The sequence below is a fragment of the Octodon degus genome, unplaced genomic scaffold (assembly GCF_000260255.1).
Source record: "Octodon degus isolate 3935 unplaced genomic scaffold, OctDeg1.0 scaffold00250, whole genome shotgun sequence".
NCBI lineage: Eukaryota > Metazoa > Chordata > Mammalia > Rodentia > Octodontidae > Octodon > Octodon degus.
The window spans coordinates 1,766,559-1,773,363 of NW_004524826.1; the positions used below are offsets into that span (position 1 = coordinate 1,766,559).

Consider the following 6,805-nt stretch of genomic DNA (forward strand, 5'->3'; position numbering starts at 1 on the left):
ATGTTCAGCTAATTGTCCAATCTTGCAAACCTGTATCTGTTAATCTGAGCAACAGATTTGACAAAAATGCTCAGTATAACAACCATTGTTAATCTACTTTCAGTTTGAAAATAGGTACCATATGTGGTGTTGTATATTACTGTGTTTCTGTCTTTGTTTTTGCCTTTACTCTTTAAAGTACAATGAGGAAAAACCATGTTTTTAATTTGAATTTTTCATGTATAATCCACATTGTAGTCATTTAAGATTTTTTTCCCCCTAAATTGATATGTATCCTCTTTTTTTCAAATGAGTTGAAGTTGGACATTGGCCTAAAGACAAGGTAAGACATTTACTTGTGTTTATTTTAGAGTATTTTTGAAAACCTAACCTTTTTTTTTGACACAGCATCTCATGCAATTGAGGCTACCCTTGAGCTCGTTTTGTAGCCCAGGCTGGCCTCATACTTGCAACAGTCTTCCTGCCTGAGCTTCCAGAGTGCTGGAATTACACGCATGCACCCCACTCCCAGTCTGGTTTTGTTATTATGTATAAGATAGGTTGTCAAGTTAATTGGCACAAAAGTTTGTAATATTTCCTTATACTTTTAATATCTGTGTTTTTTATTTCTCTTTTCATTGCTATTATTTATACTAAAAGAAAAGCAGATTAGTTCAATAATAAAATTTAGTTGAGGAAAAAAAATTGTAGGACTGGGCAACATCCCAAAGATGTACCCCGGGTACTTTGGATGTATCATTCCAGCCCGAAGAAAGTGACACAGAATCAACTTGATTACCTGTGATATATGTGTATGCCTTATATGAATATGGTTTGACTACTAGGCAGACTGTGATTGGCTGAAAGTTGCTTGGGTATAAGGATACTTTCAGGTTACAGGTTGTTTACACATTAAGCTAGGGTATGGTTTGCTATGTATGGAGACTGTTTTGGGTCAAACTTAGTGATCAAGTTTAGAAGCTGGTTTAGGCTAGGTCAATTCAACACTGGTAATTTAAGTCATCTTTTTTTTTGCACGATCACTGTAACTTACTTGTCACAGTTTAAACTATATTAGCTGAATGTTGTAAATTTTGAGAGGATTTGTTTATATATTAATGCAGTTCAAAATATTTTATTTTCCTGTAACATGGCCGACCCATTGATTATTTACAATTGTATTTAATTTCTAAACATTTGGGAGATTGTTCCAGATATCTGCTGGTTTTTAGTTTAATTTCATTGTAGTCAGAGCAGATATTCTAAATGATATTAATCCTTTTAAATTTGATGGGACTTCCAGGTTTGCTGGCTCACACGTGTAATCACAGTGCTTGGGAGGCTGAGCTAAGAAGATCATGAGAAATTTGAGACCAGCCTGGACAACAAAGAGTTCAAGGCCAGCCTGAGCTGCATAGGAAGAACCTGTCTTTAAAAAAGAAAAAAAAAAAAAAAAAGATCACAAATGTATTCAATGGACTTGCTTTATGACTTGGCTAAGATAACATCTTAGTCTATTTTGGTGAATGTCCCATGTATGCTTCAAAAGAACGAGTTCTGCTGCTACTGGGTAGGGTGTAATTATTAGTTTACTCACACTGGTAGGTAATGTTCATGTTCTAACCTTGCTGATTTTCAACCTACTTTATCAGTTGTTGAGAGAGAACAGTTATAGATTTTTATTTAAATATTTCCTTTACCATTCTTGCAGTTTTATCTTCATGTATTTTGTATCTCTGCTGATTTATTGTGGCACCCTGAAAAACTGGGATTGATTCTACCCAAAATGTGGTTTGATGTCAAGACTGATGACACCACACAAGTACTAGGAGGCTATGAGTTTATTGGTGTATTCTGTTAATGGAAGGAAATCTCAAGCAGGTTCAAAGCTGGCTTTAGAGAGCAAAGCAAGGGTGAGAGGCTGTGCATGTAGGGGTTGGCCTAGCTTGGGTTTTGTGCTGGCTCTAATAGAGGGAGTTTCCTGGCTAAGGCAGGAGGAGGTGAGGCTTAAAAGATGTCAATAGTTATGTCAGCTTGCACTGTAATGCAATGGCTGGACAGTCAACTTAGAAAAGATAGATTTTGGCTCAGTTTTGGAGGCTGCTGTCCATGGTCAGTTGGCTCCACTGTCTTGGGCCTGTAGCAAGGCAGCACATCATGGTGGGAGCATGTGGCAGAACCCAACTGCTCACCTCATGGGTGTGGGGCAAAAAAAGGAAGGGACTAGAGTTCTGCAATCCCCTTCCAAAAGCATGTGCCCAGTGATGTAGAACTCTCCCATTAGCTCCTGCCTGTTAGGGGTTTTCCTACCTTCCACAGCATCCCTATGGAGACCAAGCCTTTCATGTGAACCACTGGGGGCTGCTCAAGATCTAAACTAGCAGTAGCCAAACATTAAAACAATGGGATTCATGTTTGTTTGTTTGTTTGTTCAGGGTCTCACCACACAGCTCAGACTCATAGTGATACTCCTGTTTTCTGCCTCCCTAGTGCTGGGATTACAGGCATGTGCCACTACACCTGGCCTCCACTGCTCTCTCAGTGCACCCAGAGGTGGGGCTGGCACAGCATGTGGTGCCAGGAATCAAACCCAGGCCCCTGCGCTTAACTAAGCAAGTGCTTACCCACTGAGCTATCTTGCCGGCCCTGGAGTCACATTTTTTGTTATAAGGTCTGCACATATTCAGAATTTTTTGTCTTGGCATGTTGACAAGAATGGAACATCCTTTATTCCTCATAACATTCCTTGTTCTATAATTCCTTTAGGGGAACTGGTTCATGTGCACAACATAGCCCTAATTTTTTTACGACCCTATCCCCTCCATATTTTGTCTGAAATTAATGTAATAACCCCAGCTTGCTTTTTGATTAATGTTAGCATGGGTTTCTTTTCCATCTGTTTTCTTTTTCTTTTAAAAAATTATTTATCATAGGGCCGGTGAGATAGCTCAGCAGACTAATCGCCTGCTTAGGCAAGTGCGGGGACTGGGGTTCGATCCTTGGCACCAAATGCCGTGCTGGCCCTGCTCCTGGGATGCACTGAGCCGGTGACTGAGTCTGGGTATGGTGGCGTATGCCTGTAATCCCAGCATTGGGAGGCTTGAAAACAGGAGGATCACTACAAGTCCGAGCTGTGTAGTGAGACCCTGCACAAAATACAAAAACAAAACAAAACTAAAAAGAAAAAAAATAATTATCCTAAGAGTTACTGTTAAAGACAAATCAGAGTGTAACAATATGACTTAAATAGAAAGCTGTAGAGCAGAAGCTACACTAACACAAGGTTGGAAATGGAAGGTAAGGGCCAGAGAGATAGCTCAGTGGAATAAGCGCTTACCTGGCAAATGCAAGGGCCTGAGTTCAGTCCCTGGTTCTGCAAAAAAACAAAACAAAAAACAAAAAGAAATGAAAGGTAAAAGTACGTTTGTTTTGTATTTACATCTGTAAATATACAAATATAAAATTTACCAGATCTACCCTGTAGTGTAGCACTGCTTAATTTCCAAATTATAGTAATTAAAAAGTCCTACAGAAACAAAAAAGTCCTCCAGGGTACTAATAAACAGCAATGTATACCGCATTCTAGAACTATTAGAGCTAAAAAAAATGCTGTTTTTTAAAAGTTCCGTGGTTGAGGAAATAATGAAAGTATCATTCTTTTAAGTTTCTTTTATTTCCATACGTGTCATTTAATGAAAGGAATCACTTATGTTAAAAGACTGATTCTTTAAGTATAAATCAGCTCCAGAATTAAAGTTGTTTTCTTGGTAGAGTGTCAAAATTGATAATATCTCCAAAGCCTTTTTTTTTTTCTTGTATTTTAGGGAAGGGTCTACAGGGTGTTCAGGGTCTCACTACTAGATCAGACTCAGTGATCCGCCTGTCTACAGCCTTTCAAGAGCTGGGATTACAGGCGTGCACCACCACGCCCAGTCTCAATTGGGTCTCAGTGCACCCAGGGGCGAGGCTGCCATGGCAGGCCCAGAGATCAAATTCCCAGCCCTTGCACCTGCTTGCAGGTGCTTTAATCCTCTGAGCTATTTGGCCTTTTCATATTAATGTGCTCAGTTCTAAAGAGTGTAATCAAAGGAGTCACCTTTTTTTTTGGAGTCACTTTTTAGCATCTTTTTCCTCTACACTGCTAGCTGGAATGGATGGCTCCGGGGCTGAAGTTCTCTAGGTTCTGCTCTGACCCTTCAGGGGTATCATGCTTAGAGTTGTTGGCCTCTAGGGATCTAAGGCATGAGGAGGCACAGAACCAGCAGTTGGGTTGGGGTGAAAGGTTGGAACGTTCAGTTTTTTCTATAATCAATACAATAATAAAGTCTCAACCAACTCATTATTTTTTCTCTGTTAGTAATAAGATAGCCTACAGTGATTTGATACAGCAAATAATAAAAACAATTTGAAATATACAAAGGAATAGAAACATGGAATTTTTCAGAAGGCCTTGGATCAAAAAAATCTTCAAAAAGATCTGGGCCGGCCAGATTCCCCGTTCCACCAAAAGAAAAAAAAAAAAAAAAAATCTGAAAATAATCACTATTTGTGAGCTTGTTAATACACAGAAATCATCACTGTGTTTAAACTGTTATGTTAACTTACTAATAAAATAGTAAATGAAACAACATTTTAAACAATTTTATAAATTACTTATTTCTTTTGTTAGCATCACTCTTTCAAAAGTATACAAAAATGTGCTACACGACTACCCACCTAACTTATCTCAATCGCTTTCAAAGTCCTGAGCCCTGGAAAGAGTTGGTCATCAGTCTTCACTATAGATGTCCCCTGTAAAGAGCAGATGCATGTGGCTACCGGTGACATTGGACAATCCAGATAAAATCTGGCAAGCTCTGGATCTGCGACCTAAGTTCTTTGAACCCCAGGGAAACTGGCTGACTGGTATGTTCCAGTTCATGCTCTTTTTTCTGCAAGGGCTTCCTTTTTGACAATAAAGAAAATCTGCTAACATTTGAGTGAGTTGCTTCCTATCTATTTCTGTCACCAACCTGACATTGCAATCTGCTAGCACATACAAGCATCCTCTGCCACTTAAGGAAGCCTTTCTCAGGCTCTTTATGTATTATTTTATCTAATAGGGATACTTGTTGGACTTCAACAGGCAAAGAAGCTATCTTCTGGTGACCTGCTACACCACCTGAAGCTGCATTTTCTAGGTCTTTTAAGATCGAGAGTCTTTTAAGATCTAGGTCTTTAAGATCTAGAGTCTGTGGTGGTTCATATGGAGATCTCAGAGAAGAACACTTTTCATTTTCATCCACCTTTATTTATAAGTTCACTTCCTAGCCGTATCACCATATAGAACCTGCCTACGTTGGTCTAACACATCATTTTCATAAACAGATCTTCCCAGGTAAGCAGCACTCTTCCAAGGTGCTTTTTAGAACTCTCATCAGTTTTTCTTGAAACATACTTAAAAGCCTTCACTATAATTCAGGCAAAATCTTTTGTAAACTCCAGCCCATTCCTTTTGCTGTTTTGAATGCCATCTCTGGCTAGGTGAGAAAAGTAAGCTTTCTGTTGGGTCTGGCTTTCTGTAGCTCCCGCTCCCACGCAGTGACAGTGGGCTGGGAGCACTTGTGGTGGTGGATGAGCCACAGGCGTGAGATCTGCACTCTGCTGTGAGATGCTCAACTCCTTCCGTGTACTTGCAATATATATTTGCGGTATGTATGTTTTTATATTTGAGGTATGTATCATGTTGATACTAAATAATAAGGAACGAGGTAGGCTACCAGTGGTTGCCCACAGAGTTAGGTTGGAAGAGTACAGAAGGGCCTTCTGCAAGCTGGAGAGCAGAGGATTCAGTGAAACTCCTCCAAGGTACACTGCAGAGGCCCGCGTGAGTCCTGATCAGGAGGTGAGGTCTGCATGGGGAGGCTCTGGAGTCTGTGCTGGAGGCTGGGGAATGCATGGGGCGCTGATGAAGGCTGGAGCTCCTCTGAAGTACAGGTGAGACTTCCTTCTTCCTGTTCTTTTTTTTCCTTTCCCTTTTTATTCCACCCAGGATTCCAATCTACTACTTGGTGCTGCCCACACCCAGGGTGGGACTTTAGTCTTCAGCACATCCATCATTCAGATATGCCCAGAGCTGTACTAAACCAATTGGCTAGGCAATCCTTACTCAAGGTGACCCCACAATTAACTATCACAAGGTGAATTAATTAATTAAGTTTTTGTTTAACTGCAGTGACTTCCATTTATTTTGATACATCTTTTCCCCATGGCAATTTACAGGTTATGTTTACAATATAAACATTTCATAAATATTTGGACATTTGAGTATACACCTGCCCAATACCTCAGCAATATCTTTCATTAAGAGATACACTGAAGAGTAAAGACTAGACACAACTACTAGGTACAAAGAAAATCTGCTCCAAATATTTCTGAGGTAAGAAGTCACCACATATCTATTCAACTAAGAAAGTCATCCTTACAACACAGGATGATTTTTTATTTTTAAGCAAGACCTAGAACACTTAAGCTGCCAATTAGGTGCCGAGTGGCAGAGCTCCATCCACAGTGCATGCCATGAATTTATAGGGAGTAGGTTCCAACAGGTCAGGCTCCTTCCCATTGGTTCTCACAAAGTGTGCTTCTCTGGGCAGGGCAGGCTGGCACTTCAGTTGAACCCAGGTATCTTTCTCTTTTGCTTCCTTCTTTTCCTGATCATTTTCCTTGACTGGTTTCAGGAAGCTATCTTGACTCTGAATGTTTAATATGCTTAATATGTTGTATCCTGTCAAAATTGACTCCATTTTGTTGCCTTTCTAACCCTCCCGAGTTCCTGTTCTGTATG

The 6,805-nt window shown here is 40.0% G+C and overlaps 1 pseudogene; it reads right to left on the reverse strand.

Moving 5' to 3' along the window:
* Positions 1 to 4,747: 4,747 nt before the first annotated feature.
* LOC101572390 overlaps positions 4,748 to 6,805 on the reverse strand; it is a 4,131-nt pseudogene continuing 2,073 nt past the window's right edge.